The sequence below is a fragment of the Barbus barbus genome, assembly GCF_936440315.1.
Source record: "Barbus barbus genome assembly, chromosome: 26".
NCBI classification, from domain to species: domain Eukaryota; kingdom Metazoa; phylum Chordata; class Actinopteri; order Cypriniformes; family Cyprinidae; genus Barbus; species Barbus barbus.
Window position 1 is genome coordinate 6729952 of NC_136754.1, and position 13244 is coordinate 6743195.

The window sequence follows — 13244 nt, forward strand, 5'->3', positions numbered from 1 at the left end:
CGCGCGCGCGCGCGCACACACACACACACAGCTTTTGCTCGCACCACTCTTTCTGTCTGTTTAGCTGCTTCTCTATGCAGTTGGTGAAAGATTATTAAAGATAAAAACAGGCAGAGCAGTGAAGTGTGTAAAAAAGAAACAAACACACACTTTATATTAAAGTGCATATATTAATATAAATGCAAGCACACATATGAATATAAATTGATATAAAGGCGCACACATACACCCACGTGCAAGAACAATCTATGGTGAGATCAGAGGACATTGATGTTTTCATTTTCATTTCATTTTTCTTTTGCCATCCTGTTTTCTGTGAAGCTGCCCAGCAGGCACACAACGTCATATGACGTTAATATTAGGTTGGATTTAGGTCGCGACGTCAGGTGACCAAAATTCAATGTCAAGCCAACGTCTAATGACAACGTTGATTTGACGTCCAAGACCGACGTCAATTGACGTTGATATTTAGTTGTTTTCAGGTTGTGTTGGGAAGTAACCAAAATCCAACGTCGAGCCAACGTCTAAAGCCAACGTCATATTGACGTCAAATACTGATATACAGTCGTCGGGTATGGCAACCAAAACCCAACGTCGCCTAGACGTCATAATGGTAACGTCCACACAACGTCAGATTCTAACATCATTTGACGTTGTTTTTAAGTTGTGGCATTAACTAACCAAAATCCAACGTCGAGCCAACGTCTAAAGCCAACGTCATATTGACGTCAAATACTGATATACAGTGGTCAGGTATGGCAACCAAAACCCAACGTCGGCTAGACGTCATAATGGTAACGTCCACACAACGTCAGATTCTAACATCATTTGACGTTGTTTTTAGGTTGTGGCATTAACTAACCAAAATCCAACGTCGAGCCAACGTCTAAAGCCAACGTCATATTGACGTCAAATACTGATATACAGTGGTCAGGTATGGCAACCAAAACCCAACGTCGCCTAGACGTCATAATGATAACGTCCACACAACGTCAGATTCTAACATCATTTGACGTTGTTTTTAGGTTGTGGCATTAACTAACCAAAATCCAACGTCGAGCCAACGTCTAAAGCCAACGTCATATTGACGTCAAATACTGATATACAGTGGTCAGGTATGGCAACCAAAACCCAACGTCGGCTAGACGTCATAATGGTAACGTCCACACAACGCCAGATTCTAACATCATTTGACGTTGTTTTTAGGTTGTGGCATTAACTAACCAAAATCCAACGTCGAGCCAACGTCTAAAGCCAACGTCATATTGACGTCAAATACTGATATACAGTGGTCAGGTATGGCAACCAAAACCCAACGTCGGCTAGACGTCATAATGGTAACGTCCACACAACGTCAGATTCTAACATCATTTGACGTTGTTTTTAGGTTGTGGCATTAACTAACCAAAATCCAACGTCGAGCCAACGTCTAAAGCCAACGTCATATTGACGTCAAATACTGATATACATTCGTTGGGTATGGCATCCAAAACTCAACGTCGCCTAGACGTCATAATGGTAACGTCCAGACAACGTCAGATTATAAAATCATTTGACGTTGATCTTCAGTTGTTTTTAGGTTGTGGCATTAACTAACCAAAATCCAACGTCGAGCCAACGTCTAAAGCCAACGTCATATTGACGTCAAATACTGATATACAGTCGTCGGTTATGGCAACCAAAACCCAACGTCGCCTAGACGTCACAATGGTAACGTCCACACAACGTCAGATTCTAACATCATTTGACGTTGTTTTTAGGTTGTGGCATTAACTAACCAAAATCCAACGTCGAGCCAACGTCTAAAGCCAACGTCATATTGACGTCAAATACTGATATACAGTGGTCAGGTATGGCAACCAAAACCCAACGTCGCCTAGACGTCATAATGGTAACGTCCACACAACGTCAGATTCTAACATCATTTGACGTTGTTTTTAGGTTGTGGCATTAACTAACCAAAATCCAACGTCGAGCCAACGTCTAAAGCCAACGTCATATTGACGTCAAATACTGATATACAGTCGTCGGTTATGGCAACCAAAACCCAACGTCGCCTAGACGTCACAATGGTAACGTCCACACAACGTCAGATTCTAACATCATTTGACGTTGTTTTTAGGTTGTGGCATTAACTAACCAAAATCCAACGTCGAGCCAACGTCTAAAGCCAACGTCATATTGACGTCAAATACTGATATACAGTGGTCAGGTATGGCAACCAAAACCCAACGTCGCCTAGACGTCATAATGGTAACTGTAAAAAAGCCCATGTTCAGTTTATGTTCATTTATTATAAGGGCTGTGCCGCTATTATGTTGGTCATTGATTTGAATGTGGAGGCGTGGCTTACCTCAGCGCGCGCGCGAGAGCGGATCGTTTTTTCGGTTTGGATCCTGAGGGAAGTTCAAGTCCTGCAATCTTCCCTGAAAGGCAGTAATATAAGACCAATTAAAATCTCTTTCTGCAGCGCCTTCACTTTGTGAACTGCAGGAAAGAATCTTTGTGGTCTTCATTGGCAACGGATGGTATTAAACTTCGTGCTGAAGTTTCCTTGGTGACGATTCTTGAATGTGCGTCATTGAAGATTGTGAGTTACATTTGAGTATTCATTATATTATTATTGTCACGTATTCACTGTTCAGCTTGATGTATGGCTGCTACATTATAATTTATGTTATGCGAGAGTGTGGTTACCTGATTGTGTGTATGTTAATAATGGCATACGTAATCAACCATTATAGAGTTGTAACATCTCAGCGGGTCTGCCGTGTTAATGGCATATCTATACAATTTTCTGTTACTGATTACCTTATTTGTTTATTGTAGAACCACATTTGAGAGTCATACATCGAGTGATACACATCCTAGGTCTACTTGCATTTATTGTCACAGAGGATTCATCTGAGGGTCTGAGACGACAGCTTCACATCACTGATAGGTTGCATTTCGAAGAGACTAACACGGACTCTTGTAATAATTATTTTCACTGACGAATCACAGACCAGCTGTATCCTTGAAATTCAACTCTGTTGAAATAATTCATTGTGTATTTGTTTATTATTTTGCGTAGGCCTACGCTCTTCATATGTACATTTTATTTACATTTATGTGATCCTTTGACTGTACATATGTACACATTGTATTTGATTTGTTATTCAACCTTATTAAAGTAAAATAGTACAACATAGTAAGTCTACCTGCTCTTCATTACTCTCGTAGTCATTGGACATCAAGATGTGGTAATCGACCCTCTGAAACGGTTGGCATCGTATTAGTAATTAGTGCAATACAGTTCCCTTTCTACATTTAATGGTCCTTCGAGCCGGATGCTTTAACCGTCTCAGCGATGATGTCCAGACTCAGAGAGGGAATGATAGAGGATGAGGTGGTAAGGCCACGCAGAATTACTCGTCAGCCGTTGTATCTTCAGGACTATGAGGTTCGTTATCCTCAGAGGCAACTCACATTTGCAGATGAGCAGGTCAATACGGTAATGAATGCCGATATTCTCTCATGTATTCGTGAAATGAGAGAGGAGAGTAAGCAGCTGCGGCAAGATGTGAAACGTATTTCAGATATAATCGCTAGTTCTCCTGTGTCAGCTCCACTACAGGTTTCATCACCCTCACGGCAATCACCTAGTGCAGGAAATGAGGTATCTTCTACACCAATGGATACAAGTATGTTGGCCTCACACCAGGATGATCGAAATCCAGGTCAATCTGAGTATGTGCCGTTGGCGCCTCCTAGGGATGATTCTTTGCATGCACGTCGTGATGGTTATCAAGATCTTATTGAAGATCTTACTAATCGTCTAAAAAGAGTAGGTGGACTGAGTGGTAGCCAATTACATTCAGGTCAGTCAACACCTCAGTATACTGAACCTCCTCATCGGGTGAATGACTCACCGCCACACGTTCCTGGCCGAACTGCTAAAGTTCGTGGTTTGCAGCAGAGTCAGTTGAATCCTCCTTATTGGCAGTATGATGATGACATGTTGTTGCAGTCCCATCCGTCATCTTACCCCCCTCGTGTTTTTGGTCGTGCTCCTGCAGATGCACATACTTGTCATTCGCATTCAGAGTATCGGCCCATTAGAAATCTTCATGATACATACTATGGGGACCAAGTGCACACCTTGCAAGGAACTGCCTTAGCTGACCGTTCTAGTCCTCCATTTCAACGTGATCTTAAAACTGAGAACTATCCTGGCAACGAACGGCTATATCCGTTTGATCGTTCATATCCAGTTTCGGATCAAGATCTTAACCGTTCTTTGCACACGCTGCCAGTGCAATATCGTGGGCCTACACCAACAATCCCAAATTTCATTCATGATGACCCACGAGAGTTCGCCAGACTTAAGCTCGCTTTAGGCAACGTACTGCCTGACGACGCTTCTGAATCTTTTAAGTTTCAAATATTAATGGATCATTTGAAATTGGAAGATGCTTTACTTGTTGCAGATTCTTACAGTCACAGTCGTTTTCCCTTTAGTGACACTATGCGAGCTCTTACCGACATGTATGGGCAACCGCATCAGCTGGCATTGCAGCGGATCACCAGTTTGATGGATGGACCCACAATCAAGAGTGGAGATGTAAAGGCATTCAAGGGATTCGCTCTTCGTGTGCGGGCATTAGTGGGAATGTTGAATCAGTTGGGTAGCCCAGGTTGGACTGAGTTGAAGTGCGGTTCTCATGTATCTCGCCTCTTAGCTAAGTTACCTTATGACCTAAGAGCCAACTTTAAGAGATTTGTTAACCCTCTTCAGACTCCGATTCCTACTTTGCTTGACTTGGCAGATTGGCTTGAATATGAGGTTCGCGTGCAGGTGGAGGGAACCCAGTACAGCTCATACCCTGATTATGAGAAACATGCCCCCCGCAAAGACAAGAAGTATGGTTTCCCACCTCGAAAACTGACTACCGTTCTGCATGGAGGCGAGCATAAGGGAGAGTCAGTAGAGAACTCAAAGACAGGGTCAGTGTCCTCAGATAGGATGCAGGAGAAGCCCAAAAGATATTGTCCGTTCTGCGATACCATCCAGCATTACATGAATCAGTGTTCAAACTTTAAGCTTTTGAACAAGGAGCAGGTTGAGGATTGGATCAAAATGAGCCGTAGATGCTGGAGATGCGGCCGAAGTCATCAGACCTCAAAGTGTACATTGAAAGCAAAGTGCAAGAAATGCGATAGAAAACATCTTGAAGTTCTTCATGATGTTAATGCCAGCACAGATTCAAGTGGGAAAGGCAACATCAAAGAGTCAGAGGGCATAGGTCCCGTGAGTTCCACTTCTCAGACCTTGTATCTTGACCGTTCTACAAGCGGAAAGCAGGTGTTACTTAAATTGAGTCGAGTTGTGATTCAGAATGGAGACAAGTCGCTAGAGACCTACGCTGTACTGGACGACGGTTCAGAGCGAACGATTCTGCTGCATGAGGCCGCTCAGCGTTTGGGCCTTCAAGGTACAGTTGAAGATCTAGCTCTTCGTACTGTGAGGCATGAGGTTCACACCATACGGGGAAGTTCGGTGTCCTTTTCTATAGCTCCAGCTTCGCAACCTGACAGATCATTTCAAATTCATGGAGCCTTTACAGCCAAGGACCTAGGTCTTGTCCAGCATACTTATCCCATCACTGACCTGCAGCAAAAGTATCGCTATCTTAGAGACCTTCCCTTGGACGATATCAATCAAGCTCAACCATTAGTGCTTATCGGTTCAGACTACCCACATTTGATCACGCCGGTGGAGCCAGTGATATTGGGGCCCAAAGGTGGACCAGCAGCTGTGCATACGAGACTTGGGTGGACATTGCAAGGTCCATCAAGGTTTCTTCGCCCTTGTCTTCAGCCACAGGAATGTCTCTTTGTTTCTTGTGTGACACCAGATTCTGACCTCTTTAACCAGGTTGAAAAGCTGTGGAAACTGGACGTTTTGCCTTATCGATCCGATAAGGTGGTCACACGCTCGCGTCAAGATTCAGAAGCCATCCGCATTCTGGAAGAAAAGACCATCAGAGTTAGTGTGGATGGAGTCAATCGATACGCTACCCCATTACTCTGGAAAGAGTCACTTCCCCCGTTGAATGCACCAAAGGAAGCTGTCCTGGCTCTCCTATGTAGCACGGAGAGACGGTTATCCAGAGAACCACAAAGGGCCGCCACTTATAATGCTGAAATTCAGAAGTTGCTGCAGGCAGGCTACGTCTCCCCACTATCATCCAAGGAGTGTGAATTGAGTCCTCATTCGTGGTACATACCACACCATATGGTCCATCATAATGGTAAGGACCGTATTGTATTCAATTGCTCCTTTGAGTTCCAAGGCCAGTCTCTGAATGAGTATCTCTTACCTGGGCCTACTCTCGGGGCAAGCTTGTTGGGAGTTCTCCTCCGCTTCAGGGAGCACCCTGTAGCTGTTTGTAGCGATGTGCGAGGCATGTTTCATCAAGTCCGTCTCCTTGATGAGGACAAGCCTTTCCTCCGATTTCTGTGGCGTAATGGCAATACTGCTGAGCCTCCAACAATCTATCAGTGGGAAGTTTTGCCCTTTGGAACCACCTGTAGCCCCTGTTGTGCTACATTTGCCCTTCAGTTGCAAGTAGGGAATTACCTTGAACCAACAGATGAGGTGCGTCAAACTGTTGAACACAGTTTTTATGTAGACAACTGTCTAAAAAGTGTACCAAACGAAGAACAGGCCGAGAAACTAGTACACAGATTACAGCACCAACTAATGGAGGGTGGATTTGAGTTGCGACAATGGGCCAGTAATGTTCCTACAGTCATTAACCACTTCCCGTCTGAGCTAAAATCAAAGAGCAGTGAGATCTGGATTAACCAAGAGACAGCCAATCCTCAAGAGCGTACCCTCGGACTGATATGGCACTGCAAATCTGATACTTTGTGCTACAAACCATACCAGAAAGAGGAAGGTGAAACCACTATGCGTAAGATTTACCGCACACTCGCAAAGCAATACGATCCCCTTGGGTATCTGATTCCTTTCACTACAAGGGCTAAGATCATTGTGCAATTGCTCTGGGGCAAAAAACGAGGCTGGGATGACCCTTGCCTTCCTGCTGAGTTACTGACTGCTTGGCAACAATGGGAGAATGAGCTCCCTCAGCTATCAGAGATATCTCAACCCAGATGTTACAGCTCCAGCATACAGAATGCAGTCAAGAGCCGCAGTATTCATGTATTCTGCGATGCTTCTGAGAAAGCTTATGGCTCTGTTGCGTACTTAAGTACCGAGGACGATCAGAACAATATCGAGGTAGCCTTTTTGGCCGCAAGATCCAGAGTCGCGCCAAAGAAGCAGCTCTCCATCGCACGCTTAGAACTTTGTGCTGCAATGACAGGAGCACAGTTGGGTGCTGTATTGAAGAAAGAGCTGACCTTAGACATCCACAACGTTATGTATTGGTCCGATTCTACCACAGTCCTCACGTGGCTGCAATCTGATTCTTGCAGGTACAAAGTATTTGTTGGAGTCAGAGTCTGTGAAATACAAGAGTTGTCTGATCCAAAATCCTGGCGCTACGTTGATTCGTCAACTAATCCCGCTGATGACATCACACGAGGTTTGGCATTGACTCAACTGGCTCAAGACACTCGCTGGAGGAAGGGTCCAGCCTTCTTGATGCAATCCAGCTGCAATTGGCCAAAGGCACCTGAAGGTCAAACCCTCGATGATAGTCAGGAGCTTAAGAGACCTGTATTCAGTGGATTGATTAGCGAGACTGCAACACCTGCCCTTCCAGACTACCATCAATTCAATAGCTATCAAGAGCTATTAGAAGCCACAGTGCAGTCCCTGCATGGGGCGGCTGGTAGTAGAGAACCACCCGATGCAGATGAATTCCATGATGCAGAATTGACTCTTCTGAAACATTGTCAAATGCAAGACTTCCCTGAAGAATTTGCCTTGCTCAAGGAAGGAAAGGCACTCCCAACCAGCAGTCGGCTGATAGGACTTGCACCTGAGTATGACAAAGATTCCAACCTGATCAGAGTTGGTGGCAGACTTAGAAGATGTGACAGCTTGGCCAAAGATGTTCTACATCCTGTGGTTTTATCTCCGACTCATCCAGTGGTGAAACTCCTCATTAAGCACTATGACACTCAACTACTTCACCCTGGTCCTGGTCGGGTGTTCGGCGAACTACGACGGAAGTTCTGGATTTTACGAGGGAGAGAGGCAGTTAAGAAACATCAGCGTTACTGCCCTGAGTGCCAAAAGTGGAGGGCTCAACCAGAAATTCCAAGGATGGCAGACATTCCACCTTCCAGCCTTAGGTTATTCAAACCTCCCTTTTATTCCACTGGGGTTGATTGTTTTGGTCCCTTTACAATAAAGGTGGGTCGTCGTACAGAAAAAAGATGGGGTATTCTCTATAAATGTCTCACCACTCGAGCGGTTCACCTTGATCTACTTGCTCATATGGACACTGATTCATTCTTGTTGTCCCTCAGACGCTTTATTTCACGTAGGGGAAAGCCCTATGAGCTTTTATCTGACCAGGGAACCAATTTCAAAGGTGGGAGTCGTGAATTGGAAGAAGCTTTCAGTCAGATACAACCCACTATCAGAGAACAACTAGCCAAAGAACAGATCAGGTTTCGCTTTAATCCCCCCAGTGCTCCTCACTTTGGGGGCTCCTGGGAAAGAGAAGTGAGGTCTGTGAAAACAGCCCTACGGACCACCCTGGGTGCTCAGATTGTCACTGAAGAGGTTTTGAGGACAGTATTAGTAGAGGTTGAAGGCATCTTAAATTCAAGACCTTTGGGGTATGTCTCCAGTGATGTGGCTGATCCAGATCCTGTGACTCCGAATTCATTGCTGATGGGGCGGCCTGACTCCTCATTACCTCAGGTGGTCTATCCTGAGTCTGATCTGCTCAGCCGGAAGAGATGGAGACACAGCCAGATTCTCAGTGATCACTTCTGGAAGCATTTCGTGCATGACTTTCTGCCTACCCTACAGTCACGTCAGAAATGGAATCGAGAGAGAGAGAACCTTACAGTTGGAACTGTAGTCCTTATAGCTGACGAGCAGTCACCGAGAGCGCTCTGGCGAGTTGGTACTGTTTCATCCATCATCCCTAGCTCTGATGGTAGAGTTAGAACTGCTGTTGTTAAAGTGAAAGATCATACTTACACTCGACCAGTTGCCCGATTGATTAGATTACCCGATGTACCGCAGGGCTCAGATTATACACAATAATAGATTTACTACAGGCAAATTTGTCTACCAAATTTGGGGGCGGCTGTAAAAAAGCCCATGTTCAGTTTATGTTCATTTATTATAAGGGCTGTGCCGCTATTATGTTGGTCATTGATTTGAATGTGGAGGCGTGGCTTACCTCAGCGCGCGCGCGAGAGCGGATCGTTTTTTCGGTTTGGATCCTGAGGGAAGTTCAAGTCCTGCAATCTTCCCTGAAAGGCAGTAATATAAGACCAATTAAAATCTCTTTCTGCAGCGCCTTCACTTTGTGAACTGCAGGAAAGAATCTTTGTGGTCTTCATTGGCAACGGATGGTATTAAACTTCGTGCTGAAGTTTCCTTGGTGACGATTCTTGAATGTGCGTCATTGAAGATTGTGAGTTACATTTGAGTATTCATTATATTATTATTGTCACGTATTCACTGTTCAGCTTGATGTATGGCTGCTACATTATAATTTATGTTATGCGAGAGTGTGGTTACCTGATTGTGTGTATGTTAATAATGGCATACGTAATCAACCATTATAGAGTTGTAACATCTCAGCGGGTCTGCCGTGTTAATGGCATATCTATACAATTTTCTGTTACTGATTACCTTATTTGTTTATTGTAGAACCACATTTGAGAGTCATACATCGAGTGATACACATCCTAGGTCTACTTGCATTTATTGTCACAGAGGATTCATCTGAGGGTCTGAGACGACAGCTTCACATCACTGATAGGTTGCATTTCGAAGAGACTAACACGGACTCTTGTAATAATTATTTTCACTGACGAATCACAGACCAGCTGTATCCTTGAAATTCAACTCTGTTGAAATAATTCATTGTGTATTTGTTTATTATTTTGCGTAGGCCTACGCTCTTCATATGTACATTTTATTTACATTTATGTGATCCTTTGACTGTACATATGTACACATTGTATTTGATTTGTTATTCAACCTTATTAAAGTAAAATAGTACAACATAGTAAGTCTACCTGCTCTTCATTACTCTCGTAGTCATTGGACATCAAGATGTGGTAATCGACCCTCTGAAACGGTTGGCATCGTATTAGTAATTAGTGCAATACAGTTCCCTTTCTACAGTAACGTCCACACAACGTCAGATTCTAACATCATTTGACGTTGTTTTTAGGTTGTGGCATTAACTAACCAAAATCCAACGTCGAGCCAACGTCTAAAGCCAACGTCATATTGACGTCAAATACTGATGTACAGTGGTCAGGTATGGCAACCAAAACCCAACGTCGGCTAGACGTCATAATGGTAACGTCCACACAACGTCAGATTCTAACATCATTTGACGTTGTTTTTAGGTTGTGGCATTAACTAACCAAAATCCAACGTCGAGCCAACGTCTTAAGCCAACGTCATATTGACGTCAAATACTGATATACAGTCGTCAGGTATGGCAACCAAAACCCAACGTCGGCTAGACGTCATAATGGTAACGTCCACACAACGTCAGATTCTAACATCATTTGACGTTGTTTTTAGGTTGTGGCATTAACTAACCAAAATCCAACGTCGAGCCAACGTCTAAAGCCAACGTCATATTGACGTCAAATACTGATATACAGTGGTCAGGTATGGCAACCAAAACCCAACGTCGGCTAGACGTCATAATGGTAACGTCCACACAACGTCAGATTCTAACATCATTTGACGTTGTTTTTAGGTTGTGGCATTAACTAACCAAAATCCAACGTCGAGCCAACGTCTAAAGCCAACGTCATATTGACGTCAAATACTGATATACAGTGGTCAGGTATGGCAACCAAAACCCAACGTCGGCTAGACGTCATAATGGTAACGTCCACACAACGTCAGATTCTAACATCATTTGACGTTGTTTTTAGGTTGTGGCATTAACTAACCAAAATCCAACGTCGAGCCAACGTCTAAAGCCAACGTCATATTGACGTCAAATACTGATATACATTCGTTGGGTATGGCATCCAAAACTCAACGTCGCCTAGACGTCATAATGGTAACGTCCAGACAACGTCAGATTATAAAATCATTTGACGTTGATCTTCAGTTGTTTTTAGGTTGTGGCATTAACTAACCAAAATCCAACGTCGAGCCAACGTCTTAAGCCAACGTCATATTGACGTCAAATACTGATATACAGTCGTCAGGTATGGCATCCAAAACTCAACGTCGCCTAGACGTCATAATGGTAACGTCCACACAACGTCAGATTCTAACATCATTTGATGTTGATCTTCAGTTGTTTTTAGGTTGTGGCATTAACTAACCAAAATCCAACGTCGAGCCAACGTCTCAAGCCAACGTCATACGGACGTCAAATACTGATATACAGTCATCAGGTATGGCAACCAAAACCCAACGTCACCTAGACGTCATAATGGTAACGTCCACACAACGTCAGATTCTAACATCATTTGACGTTGTTTTTAGGTTGTGGCATTAACTAACCAAAATCCAACGTCGAGCCAACTTCTTAAGCCAACGTCATATTGACGTCAAATACTGATATAGAGTCGTCAGGTATGGCAACCAAAACCCAACGTCGGCTAGACGTCATGATGGTAACGTCCACACAACGTCAGATTCTAACATCATTTGACGTTGTTTTTAGGTTGTGGCATTAACTAACCAAAATCCAACGTCGAGCCAACGTCTAAAGCCAACGTCATATTGACGTCAAATACTGATATACATTCGTTGGGTATGGCATCCAAAACTCAACGTCGCCTAGACGTCATAATGGTAACGTCCAGACAACATCAGATTATAAAATCATTTGACGTTGATCTTCAGTTGTTTTTAGGTTGTGGCATTAACTAACCAAAATCCAACGTCGAGCCAACGTCTAAAGCCAACGTCATATTGACGTCAAATACTGATATACATTCGTTGGGTATGGCATCCAAAACTCAACGTCGCCTAGACGTCATAATGGTAACGTCCAGACAACGTCAGATTATAAAATCATTTGACGTTGATCTTCAGTTGTTTTTAGGTTGTGGCATTAACTAACCAAAATCCAACGTCGAGCCAACGTCTTAAGCCAACGTCATATTGACGTCAAATACTGATATACAGTCGTCAGGTATGGCATCCAAAACTCAACGTCGCCTAGACGTCATAATGGTAACGTCCACACAACGTCAGATTCTAACATCATTTGATGTTGATCTTCAGTTGTTTTTAGGTTGTGGCATTAACTAACCAAAATCCAACGTCGAGCCAACGTCTCAAGCCAACGTCATACGGACGTCAAATACTGATATACAGTCATCAGGTATGGCAACCAAAACCCAACGTCACCTAGACGTCATAATGGTAACGTCCACACAACGTCAGATTCTAACATCATTTGACGTTGTTTTTAGGTTGTGGCATTAACTAACCAAAATCCAACGTCGAGCCAACTTCTTAAGCCAACGTCATATTGACGTCAAATACTGATATAGAGTCGTCAGGTATGGCAACCAAAACCCAACGTCGCCTAGACGTCATAATGGTAACGTCCACACAACGTCAAATTATAACATAATTTGACGTTGATCTATAGTTAGTATTAGGTTGTGGCAAAAAATAACCAAAATCCAACGTCAAGCCAACATCTTAAGCCAGGTTCATATTGATGTCAAATACTCATATACAGTCGTCAGGTATGGCAACCAAAACCCAACGTCTCCTAGACATCATATTGGTAATGCTCACTCAGTGTCAAACTCTAACATCATTAGATGTTGACTTCACAATCACGTCATACAGCCATCGAAAAATATTGGTATGTTATCTGATCAGAGTATACATTTGTTATTTGTGTGAGAGAAACCCTATATCTACTGAGAAATTTGAAATGAGAAAAAAACAAGAGCATAGAGAAAAGGGTCTGAGAGGACTGGAATGCATACATTCCATGCAATTTGTAGAAAACATACATTTAAATATGGAAAATGTAGAATCCTCAATTTGTCAAATGTGCATGTCTGCGTTATGGAAACACCTTGCTGTGAGG

General features: G+C 43.4%; 1 protein-coding gene across 1 annotated transcript in view; it reads left to right on the top strand.

The window, feature by feature from the left end:
- LOC306845790 (uncharacterized protein) overlaps positions 1-13244 on the top strand; it is a gene marked incomplete at both ends in the record, with an annotated part of 34997 nt that overhangs the window by 2304 nt on the left and 19449 nt on the right. The gene's annotated exons all lie outside the window — the stretch shown is intronic.